The sequence below is a fragment of the Salmo salar genome, chromosome ssa13 (genome assembly GCF_905237065.1).
Source record: "Salmo salar chromosome ssa13, Ssal_v3.1, whole genome shotgun sequence".
NCBI lineage: Eukaryota > Metazoa > Chordata > Actinopteri > Salmoniformes > Salmonidae > Salmo > Salmo salar.
Window position 1 is genome coordinate 51,345,018 of NC_059454.1, and position 19,953 is coordinate 51,364,970.

At 45.2% G+C, this 19,953-nt stretch overlaps 1 pseudogene; it reads left to right on the forward strand.

Annotated features, from left to right (window-relative positions):
- The window catches only part of LOC106567389 (kazrin-like), a 215,685-nt pseudogene that overhangs the window by 156,173 nt on the left and 39,559 nt on the right, over positions 1-19,953 (forward strand).

Consider the following 19,953-nt stretch of genomic DNA (forward strand, 5'->3'; position numbering starts at 1 on the left):
CATGGTTTTATGGTGAGAACGTCCGTGGTGTGCATTGCAATACAACTTCTGGAGAAGTGTGAATGCGATTTGTAAGATGGTTCCAATATGTATATAAAACATTATATTTGGGAGCAGTATAAGGGGGAGTGGACATTCTCCCTTTCTCTTTATATTAGATCTTTGTCCAGCGACTGAAAAGTTTAGATGTGCGTAAAACCCTCCATGGTCTGCGTTGTTTTAATATTATTTTCCCACTGCAATTATGGTGCCTGTAAGTGTATATAGCCTATTTAAAACAAGTTGTTTTGTTTAGAATTTGAGTCAAATTATTCACTCTTTTCAGTTCATTTAATCTGGCTTATTGACAACATTTGGCATGTCCATGCTCAGCCATAATGCAATGTACAGTAGGCCTAGCCCCTATATCAGTGTGAATGCTATTGTAATGAATACTCAGGGAGAAAAAGGTGTAGAGACACACGCAGAGCCCGGCAGGTGTTTATCTTGCCTTCCCAGAAGGCAGGAATCGTGGTCACAGGCAGGCAATGGTCATACACAGGTAGGCAAACAGGCAGGTGAATCAAAACTAGTACTATGTAAATGTAAAAAAATGATGTAAATGTACTGAAGGCTATAACTGGTTCTCACAAACGCGCTAGGAAAAGGATTAGTATAGTCAAAACGAACAATACCTCACAAAGGCACAAGCAGAATGAACTGAACTAAATAAGGAGCTGATGAGACCAGGTGAGTAACTAACACAGGTGAAATCAATGAACAAAAATGAAAGACAAGAACACAACGAAACAGAACACAAGGTTGACTAAGAAAATAAACACGGGAACCTTACAGCTATGTAGGTATTTCAACATTGAAGCTATGCAATTATTTAGAACAATGTGGACTGCAAACAGGTTCAAGTTAACATATTTAGCAAAGATGGAATAGGTCTACATTTTGTTATTTTGTTTCTGTAAGCTGTTTAGCAGACTAACATTGGAATTTGAGTTTATTCCATGGCAATACATAAAAGACCGTAAATTCACAACTTGAAGCAACCACATATTTAGCCATGGAGGACGTTCGGATAGGCCAATGAGGGGCCAAGCCATTGACACATCCACAACTTGTTTATTCATCAAAACCCAGCCCTTTCATGCTACTGCCAGAAACTGCGCCAATAATTGTACTTGTAAAAATAGCTCAAATATTTCTGACACCCCCACGAATGTGTAGCATTACTGCCCAGTGCATAGATTGACCATTGCGTTAGATTTGTTAAAATATAGTCGCTAGTCTTTGATGCTGAATAGATACAGATTGTGTCAAAAGTGAGAGGATTAAATAAAAACCTCAAATACGGTCAAGAAATGGAGAGTGCGTTCAAATTCACCAACGCTGTAAGAGCAACACTGCAGTGCCAAGTTGTGGGTCAGTCACAGTAATGACTGAATCAGATAATCAAGTTGAGTGGGTTTCTCAAATTCAGCGCAAGGTAATAAATCTGTCAGCTCAATTTAATTTGAGTTATTTTCATCTTCTATCTTTGTATCAAAGTATCTGCTGTTTCTCTTCCCCTGTAATACTGGTCTTCACACACACTCATATCTGAGGCTCCCTGGACTACCAGTTAATGAGGAATGTTTGATCCATTATTAATGGTTTCTCCCCTGGTTTCCCTGGGTCGCTTGTAAACTACAGGATCTCTACAGCAGTGAGGGTCATAGGTCAGTCTGGAGGCTTGTGGGTAAATGGTACATTTCAGGTTATGACAGAGCTGTTGGGTATAGGTAGGTTTTACAGTGACCCCTCATTGTAGTACAGTGCAGGTTAACATTTTTTAACATGACAGTATAGAAATACTGAGTAGTCGGACATAACCAAGGCCAAGTCCTGAAAATAACCCTTTTGCCTATATAGTGCATTACTATTGGCCAGATCCTTCAGGGAATATTCAATATAGGGAATGTAGTGCACTATATAGGGAATATGATCCCATTTCAGACTTGCCAGAATTCTTCCATCACATGAAGATCACTCATGTAACGGTCCAGACTTAAATAGACAATGAATCCCCATCATATAGTCCAAGGGCTCTTTTTATGTTCACTCCCAATTGTGCTAGGAGCTGATGGCATGTTAAAAGCCTGGCCCTTCTCTGAAATTTGAAGGGGCAACGTAGATTGGCTTCAGTCATTAATGTGAAGAACGTCATTATCCGTAATGGAGATTTTGATGACTCGAGAGGCTCTCTTCTCTTGAGTGCTGGGCCTGAGCTGAAGTGGACCTCTGGGACCGGAATTAGAGGACCAAAACTGTCTCAAACATCTCTGAAGATGTCTGGTCAGATTCACACTGTAATCACCAAAATAGTAGACCAAGTTGGAATGGCACCCTATTCCCTTTGTAGTGCACTACATAAGGAATAGGGTGCCATTAAAGACATAATTCCTACATAAGGCTGAATCCTGGAGAGATGCATTTAGATTTCTTTCCATTGATACTACAAACATTGTGCCTGGTAGTGTTTTTGTAGCAGGAGTCACTTTTTTTCTGTGACAAAAAAGATGCATGAGGATCATTATATAACACTCCCCCAAAAATCCTTCACATCATCTCCTACACACCAGTCTCTGTTCAAAAGCAGTACACTATATACATTTTACATTTTAGTCATTTAGCAGACACTCTTATCCAGAGCGACTTACAGTAGTGAATGCATACATTTCATACATTTTTTTGGTTTTTCCCATACTGGTCCCCCGTGGGAATCAAACCCACAACCCTGGCGTTGCAAACACCATGCTCTACCAACTGAGCCACACGGGACTAACCACATGGGAATAGTGTGCCGTTTCGGACACAGCCACAGTATGAAAGAACCCCAGCTGCTATTGTCAAAAGAAAGTGTACTTTGTGTGGTCACAAACCACTTTTGCCAGTGTCTCACAGACAATGATGAGATAGGGTTGAAGAAATGGGGTATGGTTTTGGTCTGTGATGTGTTTGGGGAACCGTGGGTAGATGGGGTAGATTGGTCTGTGTCCTGCTGCTGGCAATGCATTTGCTTTACCAGTGTGGTTTGTTCTCTCAATCCCACTGTTACCTGGAGTGCCCTTGAGCTGATGAATACACGCGTGCATGAATGCATGCACGCACGCATGCATGCACACACATACTGTATGTTAATACACATGCATTAATTCACAAACATACATACACACACATGCGGACATCCACACATACACAGGTGCTGGTTTCATCACAGAGACAGTGTTTGAAAAGACATCAATTCAACATTTATTTTTACACTGCCTTGTCCTCAAACTCAACACCTACACACAACATTAGCTCCAGGTCTATTTGCCCGGTTCCTTTGTGGTTTGCCCTGTCTCATATTATGACTTTTGGAGGGCCAGAATCTTGGACAAGCCCCCCGTGCTTCTGAGAATGGAAGCAATTAATAAGGTAGTCAGCAAATGAGGCACCCTGGCGATTTCCTGTCTCACCTGTCCGGTTTAGCACAGAACCTCTGGCTCTCTGAATGAACTGAGACAACCCCAATTCTCGTTGTTTATGAATGCACCCCACCCATCCATGCACTGTGACAATGAACAAGGCTTTGCCGGGTTGTAGAGAGTTTTTGTTGCCGATGCAAAGGGAGCTTTGATATCATTTCCAGCAGCATGTGCAAAAATCACTGAAGCTGAAGACTCATATCTCCCTCACTAGCTTTAAGCACCAGCTGTCAGAGCAGCTCACAGATCACTGCACCTGTACATAGCCCATCTGTAAATAGCCCATCCAACTACCTCATCCCCATACTGTATTTATTTATTTATTTATCTCGCTCCTTTGCACTCCAGTATCTCTACTTGCACATTCATCTTCTGCACATCTATTCACTCCAGTGTTTAATTGATATATTATAATTACTCTGCCACCATGGCCTATTTATTGCCTTACCTTCCTTCTTACCTCATTTGCACACACTGTATATAGACTTTTTCTACTGTATTATTGACTATATGTTTGTTTATTCCATGTGTAACTTTGTGTTGTTGTATGTGTCGAACTGCTTTGCTTTATCTTGGCCAGGTCGCAGTTGTAAATGAGAACTTGTTCTCAACTAGCCTACCTGGTTAAATAAAGGTGAAATATATACAAAATAAGAAAAGAAATGTGCAGAGGGGAGCGGAGCTTCTTGTCGGCCTGACCAATGAGGGGGTCCTTGCGGTCCGGCCTGGTGGCTCAGTCATACATCACGTTGGCATGGTGATTTTTCTCCTGGAGACCGTGGGTGAACAGAGGGGATAAAAACACTGGAGTCAGGGAAATTGCGAGGTGGAGGGGTTTATATCTTCATCAACAACAAATGGTGTGATGACTTTAGCGCAGTGAAGGTCTCAATCCATTGTTCACCCGTCTTGGAATACCTGATGTTCAAATGCCGACCCTTCTACCTCCTGAGGGAGTATTCAGCTGTTATCGTGATGTTACCGTGATTCAATGGCTCAGACACAAGACATATGTGGCAGGGTCTACAGGAAATCACAGACCACAAAAATAAAAACAGCCACGTCACGAACACCGACATCCCGCTTCCAGAGAAACTAAACACCTTCTTTGCCCGCTTTGAGGATAATACAGTACCACCGTTGCAGCTCGCTAACAAAGACTGCGCCCCCCCCCTCTTTACTTCTCCGTGGCCGACGTGAATAAAACATTTAAACGTGTTAACCCTCGCAAGGCTGCTGGCCCAGATGGCATCCCTAGCCACGTCCTCAGAGCATGCGCAGACCAGCTGGCTGGTGTATTTACAGGCATATTCAATCGCTCCCTATCCCAGTCCTCTGCCCCCACATGCTTCAAGATGGCTACTATTGTTCCTGTACCCAAGAAGGTAAAGATAAATTAACTAAATGACTACCGCCCCGTATCACTCACTTCTGTCATCATGAAGTGCTTTGAGAGGCTAGTCAAGGATCATATCACCTCCACCTTACTGGCCATCCTTACCGGTCCATAGATGACGCAATCGCTATCACACTGCACACTGCCTTATCCCATCTGGACAAAAACAATACCTATGTAAGAATGCTGTTCATTGACTACAGCTCAGTATTCAACACCACCACAGCACTCAAGCTCATCATCAAGCTGGAGGCCCTGGGTCTCAACCCCGCCCTGTGCAATTGGGTCCTGGACTTTCAGATGGGCCGCCCCTAGGTGGTGAAGGTTGGAAACATCTCTACTTCCCCAACTTTCAACACTGGGGCCCCACAACGGTGCGTGCTCAGCCCTCTCCTGTAATCCCTGTTCACCGACGACTGCGTGGCCATGCACGCCTCCAACGCAATCATCAAGTTTGCAGACGACACAACAGTAGTGGGCTTGATCACCAACAACGACGAGACAGCCTACAGGGAAGAGGTGAGGGTACTCGGAGTGTGGTGTCAGGAAAATAACCTCTCACTCAAAGTCAACAAAACAAAGGAGATGATCGTGGACTTCAAGAAACAGCAGAGGGAGCACCCCCCTATCTACATCGAAGGGACAGCAGTGGAGAAGGTGGAAAGTTTTTTAAGTTCCTCGGCAGACAAACTGAAATTGTCCACCCACACAGACAGTGTGGTGAAGAAGGTGCAACAGTGCCTCTTCAACATCAGGAGGCTGAAGAAATTTGGCTTGTCACCCAAAACCCTGACAAACCTTTACAGATGCACAATCGAGAGCATCCTGTCGGACTGTATCACAGCCTGGTATGGCAACGGCACCGCCCTCAACCGCAGGGCTCTCCAGAGGGTGGTGCGGTCTGCACAACGCATCACCGGGGGCAAACTACCTGCCCTCCATGACACCTAGAGCACCAATTTCACAGGAAGGCCAAAAATATCATCAAGGACAACAACCACCCCCGAGCTGACAAGGTAAACATCTGTTGTTCTGCCCCTTAACAAGGCAGTTAACCCACTGTTCCTAGGCTGACATTGTAAATAAGAATTTGTTCTTAACTGACTTGCCAAGTTAATTAAATGTTAAATAAAAAAATACAACTACTAAAAACTAAAAAAATTTCTGAGGTCTTGGCTGATTTGTTTTGATTTTCCCATGATGTCAAGCAAAGGCACTGAGTTTGATGGTAGGCCTTGAAATACATCCACAGGTACACCTCCAATTGACTCAAATGATGTCAATTAGCCTATCAGAAGCTTCTAAAGCCATGACATAATTTTATGGAATTTTCCAAGCTGTTTAACCTCTCTAGGGGTTGTGGGACGGTAGCGTCCCACCTGGCCAACATCCAGTGAAATTGCAGAGCACCAAATTCTAAAACAAAAATACTCATAAAAATTCATAAAACATACAATTGTTATACATGGGTTTAAAGATTAACTTATTGTTAATCCAACCCTGGTGTCAGATTTCAAAAAGGCTTTACAACCTGGTGCATATCCGGGAGGGAGACGAGTGGAAGACGGTGTTCAGTACTACCTCAGGGCATTATGAGTACCTCGTCATCCCGTACGGGTTGATGAATGCTCCATCAGTCTTCCATGCCTTTGTAGATGAGATTTTCAGGGACCTGCACGGGCATAGTGTAGTGGTGTATATTGATGACATTCTGATATACTCCGCTGCATGCGCCGAGCATGTGTCCCTGGTGTGCAGTGTGCTTGGTCGACTGTTGGAGCATGACCTGTACGTCAAGGCTGAAAAATGCCTGTTCTTCCAGCAGTCCGTCTCCTTCCTAGGGTACCGCATTTCCACCTCAGGGGTGGAGATGGAGAGTGACCGCATTTCTGCCGTGCAAAATTGTCCGACTCCCACCACAGTAAAGGAGGTGCAGCGGTTTCTAGGGTTTGCCAATTACTACTGGAGATTTATCCGGGGTTTTGGTCAGGTAGCCGCTCCCATTACCTTACTGCTGAAGGGGGGCCCGGTACATTTGCAGTGGTCGGCTGAGGCGGACACGGCTTTTGGTCACCTGAGGGCTCTGTTTACCTCGGCTCCCGTACTGGCCCATCCGGATCCCTCTTTGGTATTCATAGTGGAGGTGGACGCGTCCGAGGCTGGGATAGGAGCCGTGTTCTCGCAGCGCTCAGGTACGCCACCGAACCTCTGCCCCGTGCCTTCTTCTCGAGGAAGTTCAGTCCGGCAGAGCGAAACTATGACGTGGGGGACCGGGAGCTGTTGGCTGTCGTCAAGGCTTTGAAGGCATGGAGACATTGGCTTGAAGGGGCTAAACACCCTTTTCTCATCTGGACTGACCACTGCAATCTGGAGTACATCCGGGCGGCGAGGAGACTGAACCCTTGCCAGGCAAGGTTGGCCATGTTTTTCACCCGTTTTGTTTTCACCCTTTCTTACAGACCAGGTTCCCAGAACGTGAAGGCAGACGCACTGTCCCGGCTGTATGACACAGAGGAGCGGCCCATGGATCCCACCCCCATACTCCCGGCCTCCTTCCTGGTGGCGCCGGTAGTGTGGGAGCTGGACGCGGACATTGAGCAGGCGTTACGTGCGGAGCCCGCTCCCCTCCAGTGTCCCATTGGGTGTCTGTACGTTCCATCTACTGTCCGTGACCGGCTGATCTATTGGGCCCACACGTCACCCTCCTCTGGTCATCCAGGCATCGGTCGGACGGTGCACTGTTTGAGTGGGAAGTACTGGTGGCCCACTTTGGCTAAGGACGTGAGGGTTTATGTTTCCTCCTGCTCGGTGTGCGCCCAGTGTAAGGCTCCTAGGAACCTGCCCAGAGGTAAGCTACACCCCTAACCCGTTCCACAACGGCCATGGTCGCACCTATCAATCGATTTCCTTACCGATCTCCCCCGTCACAGGGAAACACCACGATCCTGGTTGTTGTGGATCGTTTCTCTAAGTCCTGCCGTCTCCTTCCTCTGCCCGGTCTCCCTACGGCCCTACAGACTGCGGAGGCCTTGTTTACGCATGTCTTCCGGCACTACGGGGTGTCTGAGGATATTGTGTCTGATAGGGGTTCCCAGTTCACTTCAAGGGTCTGGAGGGCGTTCATGGAGCGTCTGGGGGTCTCGATCAGCCTTACCTCGGGTTTTCACCCCGAGAGTAATGGGCAGGTGGAGAGAGTGAACCAGGATGTGGGTAGGTTTCTGAGGTCTTATTGCCAGGACCGGCCGGGATAGTGGGCAGCATTCGTGCCCTGAGCCGAGATGGCTGAGAACTCACTTCGCCACTCCTCCACTAACCTCTCCCCCTTCCAGTGCATACTGGGGTATCAGCCGGTTCTGGCACCTTGGCATCAGAGTCAGACTGAGGCTCCTGCGGTGGACGACTGGTTCAGGCATGTTCACTTCCAGCGGGCCGTGCTGCGCCAGAAAGCCAGCGCAGACCGTCACCGCAGTGAGGCCCCGGTGTTCGCACCGGGGGACCGGGTCTGGCTCTCGACCCGAAACCTGCCCCTCCGCCTGCCCTGCCGGAAGCTGGGACCACGGTTTGTGGGGCCATTTAACCTCTCTGGGCTAGGCGGGACGAATTCGTCCCACCTACGCAACAGCCAGTTGAATCCCGTGGCGCGATTTTCAAATACCTTAGAAATGCTATTACTTCAATTTCTCAAACATAAGATTATTTTACAGCATTTTAAAGACAAGACTCTCGTTAATCTAACCACACTGTCCGATTTCAAAAAGGCTTTACAACGAAAGCAAAACATTAGATTATGTCAGCAGCGTACCCAGCCAGAAATAATCAGACACCCATTTTTCAAGCTAGCATATAATGTCACAAAAACCCAGAAGACAGCTAAATGCAGCACTAACCTTTGATGATCTTCATCAGATGACAACCCTAGGACATTATGTTATACAATGCATGCATGTTTTGTTCAATCAAGTTCATATTTATATCAAAAACCAGCTTTTTTACATTAGCATGTGACGTTCAGAACTAGCATACCCCCCGCAAACATCCGGTGAATTTACTAAATTACTCACGATAAACGTTCACAAAAAACATAACAATTATTTTAAGAATTATAGATACAGAACTCCTCTATGCACTCGATATGTCTGATTTTAAAATAGCTTTTCGGTGAAAGCACATTTTGCAATTTTCTCAGTAGATAGCCCAGCCATCACGGCTAGCCATTTAGACACCGACCAAGTTTAGCCCTGACCAAACTTCGATTTACTATTACAAAAGTTTGATTACCTTTGTTGTCTTCGTCAGAATGCACTCCCAGGACTGCTACTTCAATAACAAATGTTGGTTTGGTCCAAAATAATCCATTGTTATATCCAAATAGCGGCGTTTTGTTCGTGCGTTCCAAGACACTATCCGAAGTGTAAATAAGGGTCACGAGCATGGCGCAATTCGTGACAAAAAATGTCTAAATATTCCATTACCGTACTTCGAAGCATGTCAACCGCTGTTTAAAATCCATTTTTATGCCATTTTTCTCGTAAAAAGCGATAATATTCTGAATCTGCGTTTAGGTAAACAGAGGAAAGAAAACAAAGCATTTGGTCGACGCGGGCACGCGCCTGAGTCTCACAGTACTGAAACCAGCCACTACCCAAACGCGCTACTTTTTTTCAGCCAGAGCCTGCAAAGCCACGATTCAGCTTTTTGCCGCCTTCTGAGAGCCTATGGGAGCCGTAGGAAGTGTCACGTTATAGCAGAGATCCTCAGTCTTCAATAAACAGAGGCAAGAAGAACGACACCTTGTCAGACTGTCCACTTCCTGCATGAAATCTTCTCAGGTTTTTGCCTGCCATATGAGTTCTGTTATACTCACAGACACCATTCAAACAGTTTTAGAAACTTTGGAGTGTTTTCTATCCAAAGCTAATAATTATATGCATATTCTAGTTTCTGGGCAGGAGTAATAATCAGATTAAATCGGGTACGTTTTCTATCCGGCTGTGAAAATACTGTCCCCTAGCCATAACAGGTTAAGAGTGTGCTCCTAATCTCAGCTTGTTACCTGTATAAAAGACACCTGGGAGCCAGAAATCGTTCTGATTGAGAGGGGGTCAAATACTTATTTCCCTCATTAAAATGCAAATCAATTTATAACATTTTTGACATGCGTTTATGCATTAAAATTATAGACTGATAATTTCTTTGTCAGTGGGCAAATGTACAAAATCAGCAGGGGATCAAATTATTTTTTCTCTCACTGTAAGTAAAGTGCTTTGTCCTCTCATCTCTGCTCGCCTGCGCCTGACATCCATGCACCAGCTACACCAACTGTTGACAGCTGTAGGCTACATCTCGAGCCTGTCTGTCTATGTTCTGTTGCGCAATTACGCACCTGACCTCTCCGTTGCCACAGCTATTCGTCTTAAACCTTATGGAGTCCTAGGAAAAGCCAGTCTACAAAAGCTTGTTGGATACTTATGTCAACTTATTTTCTTTAGCCTACTAAATTGCCTATGCTTGCTCTTGCTTGCTGAATGTAAAATAGGCTACAGCAATATGAACAGGAGGGGAGTTAGAAAGGAGAAACCCATATTTTCCTATAGTAGGCCAACCTTAACACTGGGCTAATACATCCTGACAAAATACATCATACGAGTTGCCTGCTCATGTACAGTACTGTACCTTTCTGGACCTTCTGAATGGTCGAGAATAGACCCAAACTTATCCAAATGGTTGCATAATCAGGCCTAGGCTGTAGGCATATGCAGTTATTTCAGCATGAAACAAAATAGCACGTTTGAGAGGTTATTCAAATTAGCCTACATCACTGCAGTTTACAGCATATGGACAATAATTGTGTCCTCACTTAATAACAATATTAAATTCCTCATTGCAGTGTGTTGTTGTAGCCCAAGTATAATGATTTTCTTGTCTAAAAGGTAGGCCTAGGCCTAACCAAAAGTGGAGCTTTGCGTGCCCAGGAACCACAGAGCGCAGCCTGGAGGAAAGCACTACATATCTACCATTTCATAATCTGTAAACCTTTTTTCTTGCACTTTGAAAGGTAAATATTTAGCCTATAGCCATACTATTTAGCTAATGAATGGCCTAATATTTAGCTTCTTACTTCGGCTACACATCTCTTCCAGCTGTTCCCGTGTACAGGCTATAGCAGGGGTAGTCAACCCTGGTCCTGGAGTGCTGCAGGCACTTTATGTTTTTGATTTAACCAACCTGGAATACCAGGTGTGTTGAATTTAGGCAACCATTGAACTGATCAATTAGCTCAGTTGGTCAGGTGTGGTGCCTCATTGGAACATAGTCCTGCAGTACCTGCAACACTCCAGTAACATGGTTTGCTACCCCTGGGCTATAGGCTATGCAAGCCTCTCTGCAATAGGCCATTCCTCTTCTCGGGAAATCCCAGGAAAAGCTATAGGACATTTATTTATTTTTAATATGTACACTAGGCTTAATAGCCTATTCATGGAAAGAAGCAGGCTTGCTCTTGCTAATTGCTGAATGTAAAACAGGCCTACAGCATAGAAAATGCATGTTGGGGAATGTTGAGGAGAGAAAGTGCATTGGTATGATCACTTTTGGCCAATTATGATAACATTGTTGCGCTGATGCATTGCAAATAGTTGCACAGGACAGAAAGAGAGATGAGCACAGTGAAAAAGAAGACCCAAAGGAATTGTCAACCATTAGAAAAATGGAAATCACTTGCAAACCACTTGAGCAATGAGGCAATGACATGCTGTAATAGATGTGCAGTGTTTGTTGTTGAATCGCTACTTTTAAATACAAGTTACTATATTATTTTCATTAAGACTACATCTAGCCTACATTGAAGTGTTATTTGCAGTTGTCACTATGGTAATGAACACACCCTGAAAGCATTGAATGGTCTGAACCAGTATCTGTGCATTAGAGACTTCATGAATGGTCTTGTATTACCAACTTATTAATAGGCAGCAAGCAATATGCATTGATTAGTTGATTGACAGGTGTAGGGCTGCAGAACGATAAACTGTCAGTGTTCTCTAGTGTGGATGCTCAACAACGTTTTAGTTTTTGGCTTGTTGGATGGCCCTTAACTTTGACACAACACAACTAACGTTATTATCACAACAGAACCAGCCTACTAGTAGGTCTAACTAACGTTAGCGAACTTCAATGAAATAAATATTACATTACATTTATACACTTGTTTACTTTACTTTTTTATATTCTATGAATTGACTCCTTCAAATAATTTAGTTTGCCACAGGCGCGCTGCAGTAGGGAAGTAAAGCAGAAGTTGAATCCATCACTTAAATTGTTTGGCTGTGCCCATAGCAATGATTGAAAATGAGGTGGATAGAAGCTATGCTAACCGGGTCTCTCTTATTATCTCCGTAGCGATGAAGGCGGACCGGAAGCATTTGAAGGCGGAGAAAGCAGATCTTGTCAACCAGATGCAGCAGCTCTATGCCACGCTGGAGAGCCGAGAGGAGCAGTTAAGGGACTTCATCCGCAACTACGAACAGCACAGAAAAGTATGACACGTCTCACACACACAGACATACAATGCTAGGCATGCAGCAAAAGGCCTGAGTAGTTAGCTGTAATTAATATACAAGTACACATCAATCGCACACTTCATAGAAGTTGTGTAATGATTGTCATGAACTTGTTATGTTATTGGGATAAGTGATTGAACAGATGTAACGATCGTCGTCGGGTGACGAGGAAGCGGACCAAAACGCAGCTGGGAGCGAACACATGTTTATTCTTTTACACTGAAATAAACACGTACACAAAATCAAGAAAATGCCGATACGTTAGCTGCTCAAAATCAGAGACAACACCCCACAAACAGCGTGGGGGAAAGAGGAACTTAAATGTGATCCCAATCAGAGACAACTAGCGACAGCTGTCTCTGATTGGGAATCGACAGAACCCAACATAGAAATAACCCACATAGATCTAACACAAGGCTATAACGCTAACATAGACAACAAACCAAGGAAAAAATACCCAACATGACACACCCTGACCCAAAATACCCGAGTTCACCTGGTCAGGGCGTGACAGTAACCCCCCCCCAACGGTGCGTATTCCCGGCGCACCAAAGGGGGGGACCCGGGTGGGCGCCTCACCCTCGGTGGAGGCTCTGGCCCCGGGCGTGTTCTTTCCCCCGCCTCCACCTTAGCCCTACCCCTCTGGCCCGGACTGGACCACTGTGGAGCGGCATGCTCAGGCTCTGGAGCGGAGCCGTCGACCGGAACAGGATTGGGCACCGGTGGACCGGACACGGGCCGGGCCGGACTGGGAACACGCACCACTGGCTTGGTGCGGGGAGCAGGAACAGGCCGGGCCGGACTGGGGACACGCACCACTGACTTGGTGCGGGGAACAGGGACGGGCCGGACAGGACTGTGGACACGCACCGTGGGCTTGGTGCGGGGAGCAGGGACGGGCCGGACAGGACTGTGGACACGCACCGTGGGCTTGGTGCGGGGAACAGGAACGGGCCGGGCCGGACTGTGGACACGCACCGTGGGCTTAATGCGAGGAACAGGAACAGGCCGGACAGGACTATGGACACGCACCGTGGGCTTGGTGCGGGGAACAGGAACGGGCCGGACAGGACTGTGGACACGCACCGTGGGCTTGGTGCGGGGAACAGGGATGGGCCGGACAGGACTGGGGACACGCACCACTGACCTGGTGCGGGGAGCAGGGACGGGCCGGGCCGGACTGGGAACACGCACCACTGGCTTGGTGCGGGGAGCAGGAACGGGCCGGGCCGGACTGGGGACACGCACCGCTGACTTGGTGCGGGGAGCAGGGACGGGCTGAGCCAGACTGGGGACACGCACCACTGACTTGGTGTGGGGAGCAGGGACGGGCCGGGCCGGACTGGGAACACGCACCACTGGCTTGGTGCGGGTAGCAGGAACAGGCCGGGCCGGACTGGGGACACGCACCACTGACTTGGTGCGGGGAGCAGGAACGGCCGGGCCGGACTGGGGACACGCACCACTGACTTGGTGCGGGGAGCAGGGATGGGCCAGACAGGACTGTGAACACGCACTGGTGAACTGAAGCGTGGAGCCGGTTTAGCCACTCGTCCTGTCTGGATGCCCATCCTAGCACGGCATGTGCTGGGCATGTCCACCGGACGCACCGGGCTGTGCGGGCGCACTGGCGACACAGCGCGCAACTCCGCTTCCCATGGCTTGGTGCGGGGAACAGGAACGGGCCAGACAGGACTGTGAACACGCACTGGTGAACTGAAGCGTGGAGCCGGTTTAGCCACTCGTCCTGGCTGGATGCCCATCCTAGCACGGCATGTGCTGGGCATGTCCACCGGACGCACCGGGCTGTGCGGGCGTGCTGGCGACACAGCGCGCAACTCCGCATACCATGGCTCCTCCGCCAGATCTTCCCTCAGCAGGTCCTCAATCAACCGCCTCATCTCCGTCTCCTCCTCTGCCGTGATCCCCCACGAGAGCAGTGGTCTGGGCTCTTCCTCTGCCCTTCCGGACCACCCCATTAGCCCCCCCAAAAAACATTATTGGGGGTGTCTTCCGGGCCTCCTCGACCGCCGCCTGCGACTCCGTCCACCGGCTGGCATTACCTCCTCGACCTGGGAATCCTTTCACCAGGGTCCTTCCCCGACATGATCTCCTCCCAGGTCCAGAACTCCTTCCCCTCGCGAGCCCATCTCTCGCGCTCCTTATCCTCCCGCTGCTTGGTCCTGGTTTGGTGGGGTGTTCTGTAACGATCGTCGTCGGGTGACGAGGAAGCGGACCAAAACGCAGCTGGGAGCGAACACATGTTTATTCTTTTACACTGAAATAAACACGTACAGAAAATCAAGAAAATGCCGATACGTTAGCTGCTCAAAATCAAAGAGACAACACCCCACAAACAGCGTGGGGGAAAGAGGTACTTAAATGTGATCCCAATCAGAGACAACTAGCGACAGCTGTCTCTGATTGGGAATCGACAGAACCCAACATAGAAATAACCCACATAGATCTAACACAAGGCTATAACGCTAACATAGACAACAAACCAAGGAAAAAATACCCAACATGACACACCCTGACCCAAAATACCCGAGTTCACCTGGTCAAGGCATGACAACAGATGAATGAATGTGTGATGATTCCTTACTCGATCTAACACTATTCCTCTGGTCTATTGCTCTCTCCCTTTCTCTTATCTGTCTCTCGCCTCTCTCTGCACCTCTTTCTCCCCCTCCCTCTCTCTGCCCCTCTCCTCTTACTTTCTTCTCTCCCTCTCTTCCCTTGTCTCTCTGACAGGAGAGTGAGGATGCAGTGAAGGCGCTGGCTAAGGAGAAGGACCTGTTGGAAAGGGAGAAGTGGGACCTACGGCGGCAGACCAAGGAATCCATAGAGCATGCTGGCACCCTGCGCTCCCAACTGGACCTGAAGGAGAACAGGATCAAGGAGCTGGAAGCAGAGTTGGCCATGGTGAGACACACACACACCTACAGTGGTTCTTCCTTTAACCTCTTACATCTAGATGTTCCGCTAGCGGAACACCTGCTCCAATATCCAATGATGGGCGTGGCAAGAAATACAAATTCCTCTAAAATCCGAAAACTTCCATTTTTCAAACATATGACTATTTTACAGCATTTTAAAGACAAGACTCTCGTTAATCTAACCACACTGTCCGATTTCAAAAAGGCTTTACAGCGAAAGCAAAACATTAGATTATGTCAGCAGAGTACCCAGCCAGAAATAATCAGACTACCCATTTTTCAAGCTAGCATATAATGTCACAAAAAACAAAACCACAGCTAAATGCAGCACTAACCTTTGATGATCTTCATCAGATGACAACCCTAGGACATTATGTTATACAATACATGCATGTTTTGTTCAATCAAGTTCATATTTATATCAAAAAACAGCTATTTACATTAGCATGTGACTAGCATTCCCACAGAACACTTCCGGTGAATTTACTAAACTACTCACGATAAACGTTCACAAAAAACATAACAATTATTTTACGAATTATAGATACAGAACTCCTCTATGCACTCGCTATGTCCGATTTTAAAATAGCTTTTCGGTGAAAGCACATTTTGCAATATTCTAAGTAGATAGCCCAGCCATCACAGGCTAGCTATTTTGACACCAACCAAGTTTGGCACTCACCAAACTCCGATTTACTATTAGAAAAGTTTGATTACCTTTGGTGTTTTTCGTCAGAATGCACTCCCAGGACTTCTACTTCAATAACAAATGTTGGTTTGGTCCCAAATAATCCATAGTTATATCCAAATAACGGCGTTTTGTTCGTGCGTTCAAGACACTATCTGAAGGGTAAATAAGGGTCGTGACAAATTCGTGACAAAAAAAATCTAAATATTCCATTACCGTACTTCGAAGCATGTCAACCGCTGTTTAAAATCCATTTTTATGCAATTTTTCTCGTAAAAAAGCGATAATATTCCGACCGGGAATGTCCATTTAGCTAAACAGAGGAAAGTAAACAAAGCTTTCGGTCGACGCGGGCACGAGCCTGAGTCTCACAGTACTGTAACCAGACATATCGAGTGCATAGAGGAGTTCTGTATCTATAATTCTTAAAATAATTGTTATGCTTTTTGTGAACGTTTATCGTGAGTAATTTAGTAAATTGTTAGCGAATTCCCCGGAAGTTTGCGGGGAATTTGCTAGTTCTGAACGTCACATGCTAATGTAAAAAGCTGGTTTTTGATATAAATATGAACTAAACATGCATGTATTGTATAACATAATGTCCTAGGGTTGTCATCTGATGAAGATCATCAAAGGTTAGTGCTGCATTTAGCTGTCTTCTGGGTTTTTGTGACATTATATGCTAGCTTGAAAAATGGTTGTCTGATTATTTCTGGCTGGGTACTCTGCTGACATAATCTAATGTTTTGCTTTCGTTGTAAAGCCTTTTTGAAATCGGACAGTGTGGTTAGATTAACGAGAGTCTTGTCTTTAAATAGCTGTAAAATAGTCATATGTTTGAGAAATTGAAGTAATAGCATTTCAAAGGTTTTGAAAATCGCGCCACAGGATTCAACTGGCTGTTACGTAGGTGGGACGAATTCGTCCCGCCTAGCCCAGAGAGGTTAAATATTTACTATTCGAAAACATTGGTAAAATATTATATTGTCATTCAAACAATTATAGGTTAACATCTCTTGAACGCAACCGCATTGCCAGATTTAAAAATAACTTTACTGGGAAATCACACTTTGTAATAATCTGAGCACTGCGCCCAGAAAAATAGGCTTTGCGATACAGACTAAGCGCCATGTTGGAGAGATCTAAAATCAAAAATACTATGTAAATAATCCCTTACCTTTGATTATCTTCATCAGAAGGCACTTCCAGGAATCCCAGGTCCATAACAAATGTAGTTTTGTTCGAAAAAGCTCATAATTTATCTCCAAAAAGCTCCGTGTTGTTAGCGCGTCCTGTAGGCTACTCAAAAACATGAACGACGCCCGCCGGACTTGTCTTCATGAAAGAGGGGGAAAAAAATATTTACGTTCGTTCAAACATGTCAAACGTTGTATAGCATAAATCATTAGGGCCTTTTTCAACCAGAACTTCAATAATATTCAAGGCGGACGATTGCATTCTCTTAAAACGTATTGGAACGAGAGTACCCAAACATGAACTCGCGCGCCAGAGTCGTATCGGCCATCCGCTTATGACCAACGTTCCAAGTCTCTTGTTCGGTCAGTTTTCACAGTAGAAGACTCAAACCACTTTGTAAAGACTGGTGACATCTAGTGGAAGCCATAGGAAGTGCTCAATGATTAATAAGCCCCTGTGTGTTTCAATGGCATAGGCTTAAAGGTAATTCAACACATCAGGTATCCACTTCCTGTCAGAATTTGTCTCAGGGTTTTGACTGCCATATGAGTTCTGTTATACTTACAGACACCATTCAAACAGTTTTAGAAAATTCAGAGTGTTTTCTATCCAAATCTGTTAATAATATGCATATCCTAGCTTCTGAGTTGGTGTAGGAGGCAGTTAAAAATGGGCACATTTTTTTCAAAATTCTCAATACTGCCCCCTATCCCCAACAGGTTTTAATATGTTACCACACACACATACAATATGAATGTTCACACACTTAAATTCCAGTGGCGGCCACTGATTGGCTGAATAGCTGGGGCGCGAGGTATCAACAAAGCAGCCTAACAGAAATATGATGCCAAGTTTTTGAACTTCCGGTATTTTCTTTGAGAAGATATATAAAGCGATTTGTGCATTTCAACAACAGCATGGATACACATATGTGACCCGATTCAGGAAACTAGGCATATGTCGCAAGTCACGACTTGACAGGAGAGCCATTTGAACGTACATTTTTTATTTTTTATCAAAATGTGTTTTTTGGGGGGGGGCAGAAATGCCTTCTCAAACATATGAACATTCATGTGCCTTAATAACAAACTTTTATGCCATCTGTAAATACAAATAAAGTTGTTAAATTACGAGCCAAGTTGGTTTAGCCAAAGAAAAAGGTCAGGAACCTTCCCACTAGCCATGATTGGCTGAGATAATGAGTGGGTTGGACGTGCCGAGAGATGAGTTTCAGATTGGTCTGCGGTGTAGTATCTTGTGTCCATAAAATGAGCTGCTCACCTTTGCATATCAAAACCAAAATTACCTCTGCTGCACATGCTGCTACTGTGTCAAACAGATTAGATTATACTATTTAGATGAGCAGCCAGCTCACGTCACACACGAACGAGTGCACCAGGGAGAACGCAACAAGCATGCAGATGCAATAAGTGTGTCTTCATATTTCCGAGTTAGTCTGATATTAGTTTCGAAAGTCTTCAAATTGAAAGGGAGCTAACTACTTAGCAAAAAAATTTAAATGAAATTGACCAAACTATTCTGCCCTTAAATTACGTTCCCATGCAAAACTAGACAGATAGCTAACAACTAAGTCTTCAATAAAACTCCCAAGGCGTGACTTTTCTTGAATGAATATATTGAAACGTGTATGTTGTGAAACTGCAAAATACAGAAAATAATATACTTTAGTATTCAATTCAAATCGACATACTGTAGCTGTACATTATACATTTCAAGTCGAAGTTGCATGAAAATACAAAACACGTGCCGAGGGTACCATGCATCTGGCATGACGCCAAACCATATAGCTAATTGTTAATCATATGGTAATTGGCTAACTTCTTTCATTACTCTAATAATGTATAACCATCTCTGTAGAATAACAAAGCATATTACACTAGAAACAGTAACAAACTTCAGTATTGTATGTTTTACAATTCGTTTGCATGACGCACGAGCAAAGTAATACAGCTGACGGCATACATGAAAAGCATTGCAATTTGTGTGAGTAAATACAACCAACCAACATTGATATGTAAGCAACTCTATCAATAACAAGATTATCATCACTAGCTAAATGTTTGAATCGAACTTACAAACAAATATTTTCCGAGGCTGAAGCGTGACAAGAAATAGCTACACTGAATGACCTGCACCGTAGCGTTGTTTTTAGCTGCATCTATGCGTGCAGAACGAAATCTCTACTTCCTGTTTGCATACAGTCTTTAAGTACCAGAATGCTCCACTAGGGTTCGAATAACACCATGGAACACAATGAAAATCCATCTTAACCATTGTAATAACATTATCTGTTACCTTCTAACAGGATGGCAGCACACAAACTATTTCTCAATGTTTCACAAAATTACTGTAGCTGACTAATTTGATCCTGCTTTGTGATACACCCGGTTTTATACTGTTTTAGTCCACACAACATATCACCCCTGTTACCTACAGTAGAACCTGATGAACAACATTGGGGGAAATAATAAATTGGCCAGGCTTTTTTATTCTGCCAGATCAGTGATGAGAAGGTTCTAACTAGCATGTCCCTCAGTCCTTCTTGTCTTGTTGGATGTAGCTGTCCGGTATATCAGGTCCCAGGCTCCCATGACTTATGATTTTGTATTTTTTTATTTACAATTTCATTACGATTTGACTTTTGCTTTAGCGCCAT